At 35.6% G+C, this 3,132-nt stretch overlaps 1 long non-coding RNA gene across 1 annotated transcript; it reads right to left on the reverse strand.

Annotated features, from left to right (window-relative positions):
- Positions 1-218: 218 nt before the first annotated feature.
- LOC311089545 lies at positions 219-1,211 on the reverse strand. Its single transcript, XR_014607707.1, has 3 exons — positions 860-1,211; positions 549-580; positions 219-387 (listed from the first exon to the last, which is right to left on the reverse strand). It is a non-coding gene; the product is annotated as an uncharacterized lncRNA (long non-coding RNA).
- Positions 1,212-3,132: the final 1,921 nt, after the last annotated feature.

Here is a 3,132-nt window from a genome sequence, read left to right on the forward strand (position 1 = left end):
TTAAATGCTTCTTCATGTAAGAATTTTAGATATCTGGACTGGAAACAAGAAAAAAACACTAATTAAGAAAAACATATTTTGCAGTGGGGTGAGTAAATGATGGCTTTTCATTTTAGATTAAAACTACCCAATGTTTACATACCAAGCAATATAAAGTGTGGACTCTCTGGCAAGTGTAGATTGCTGGATATCAGCTTTGCAAATTCCTGAAACAATTTTTAAAAAGGACAGCACAGCCATGATCAACAAAACCAAAACATAAAACATATTACAGATTAATGAGATTTGTTGAATAATCTCTACTTATCTGCTTTAAGGATAACACCGTCTAACTTCTCTTTGAATGGTGGGAGTAGTTGTAGGACCATGGCGTGGCAATCAGGAATACTAACTTACATTTAAAAACAACATTAGGAACATGGATTTTCTTGTGCTAGCAAAATTCTGACAACGATTCAAAAGCACGATCACATAACTGACAGCATTATTTCTTTATTTTTTTACCACATAGATAGACTATAACTGTAACACTACTTAAAAGCACTTACATTAGCACTGGATTGTCATCAGATTGCAAAGCCTGAAACGAAAAAAATATATGTATATATATATATATCAAAAGCGTGTCATGCAAATAACATGGTAAATGCATAGACTGTAAAAAATAGGGTAAATGTTGCCTATTAGGCTATGTGAAATGTCGAAGTTAACGTTAACTGTTACAGTTAAGTTACTTGGTAAACAGGTGGAACAGAGTGAATGCTTGCGAGGCCGCGGTATAAACCGCGTTCGCAAAATCAAACCAAATACGTGGAAACAATGTAGAAATGCGAACGCAAAAATATATATACTGGCTTACCGTATCACTCAGTTGAACAATTTTCCCATCTTCTCAAACTCTAAATCCCACTTATCGTTACAGGCACAGGTTAGATTATTCAGATGATTCTTCCATCCATCTTCATGTAACGTTAATGTCGTCCATTTTCTGCTGCGCCTCAGGCAACTAACTGTTAGCTACTGTTTGAAACACGAACCGAAGCTCACAAAATCTTAAAAATTGCTCACAGATTCGCAGACACTGTTTATCTTGATAGGCTAACATGAATGATTATTCTGTTCAGTTGAATGAATCTCGCTGACAAATCAAGTTTGCCTGTAGTAGTGTCTGCTCGCGTCACATTTGAACTGAATTGAGCGCGAAAGAAATCAATCCCACAATGCAATACCTTTTCAGTATGATACTGTATTACGAATTTATCGGGTTGAAAACAGAAATGGTGCTGTATATTTACAGCTGTTCTGTAAAAGATACAGCCTAATACTAGCTGTATTATGGAAATGCACTACAATTCTGTAGGAAATTAGCAGTAAATTTACAAATGGTTACAGTGGACACAACAATAACGTCCAGAAATCACGAACTTACCCATGACTCCATCTGGAAAATAATTCGCGATTTCGTATTTTGTTTTTGACCCTCTGAACATACCGTTGGACAGGCAAAACTTGGTGATATTAAGTTGTTTGAGCTCAAACACATAATTACAATAAGATAGGCCATTAAAAAGTACAGTTTACTCAGAATTCATAATTAATGTAAAGAAATGACACATGTTTAAGTAATACAAACTCAGTTTGTTTGAGTAGAAACTACTGATTGGACTTAAAAACTCAATTACAATAAGAAAGGACAAGAAAAAGTTCAGCTTAATCAGAATTAACAAGTAATGTCAATAAATTAGACACATTTAAGTAATATGAACTCAATCTCTTTGAGTTGAATCAAAATCTGGGTTTACAGTGCAGTATTTTAGTATAAAGGACTGCTCTGTTTATCAAAACCTCAGGACTATCACACATAACCCCTGATGGCCTTAGGTTAACACAGAACTGTATAAAGCACTAGTCAGACTAGTTTTATCACTCAGTGGTTCTCTTTTAATTTCAGACAAAGCTCAAAGTAGTTGATTTCTGATTGAGAAGTTGATTTGATTTTCCTCTTTGTCGCCATCTCTGTTCACAATCTGCAATTTCAGTTATTCGTGGAATTACAATCCAATGTTTTGAGGAGAATGTGCGGCTGTCAGTCACTGCGCTGGTGTGGATACTGTCATTCGGAATCACAGATTCTACTTTTTGGAAGTATGACCAACATAAGAATTTTCAATGGAAAATGTCATCTGAACAAGTAAGTAACATCCACTTTTGTTCTGACCAACTAAGGGGAAAAAAGCATTGCAGTAAATCGTGCTGATTAAATCTAACGATCGCTTATCATATCAAGCAAACCGTGCAAATTATACTTTGTTCTCAAATTGTTAATGTTAACAACATCATCATAGCGTGACTACATTTAATGCCCTTCCGATATATATCCTTGTTTTCGCATGGGCCCTGTTGCAGTCTCTTTTTTTTCTGTAGCCACTCCGAAGTCTGAAGTCTTTTGCATTTTACAATGGGTGAATCTCCAGTTGTCACTGGTGATTGTCGTTTGAACCTTTCTGGATCCGCCATCAAATTGATAAGTTTAATTATATCAAGTGCTGTGAGAAAAGGCTATAAATCTCCACCCTCCAACATCCTCACATGCATTATAGCCTACTAGCCGAGACACCTTCATGTGTACAGATGTGACGTAATGATGCTTGCTTGAATTTCCGCAGATATCCACCAGTACCACTGGAATTAAAAACATTATTACAAGCTTACCGTTTTGAATCGAGCTAAGGCAAGCAGATAGTTTTGAACACTGGCTGGTTATGTTCTTGCTCAAAAATTTATTTTGGATAGTTTTTAACCCAAAAAAGTTACGGACTGCAGCTTTAAAAATCTAACGTTATATTCAAAATTAGTCATTAAATGTGTTGTCTATTTATTGAAAGGTGAGAACATTACATGAAATCTCAGGAGCCCTTTATATAAATCATTTAGTGTAAAAACATTGTTTAAAACTGTGGCAGTGCCATGGTATAGTGCAGCAGTTCCCAAACTGGGGTGCGCGTACCAGTAGGGGTGCGCAAACTGACCACCGGGTGTGCGCGAGAGAATGTTTGTATTGACAGAAAATTTGTCTCTTTGTTATTTTTTAACATATTTATTTATTTATTTTTTATCTAATTTCACTTGGGT

This window comes from Abramis brama, assembly GCF_963993115.1.
Source record: "Abramis brama genome assembly, chromosome: 9".
NCBI classification, from domain to species: domain Eukaryota; kingdom Metazoa; phylum Chordata; class Actinopteri; order Cypriniformes; family Leuciscidae; genus Abramis; species Abramis brama.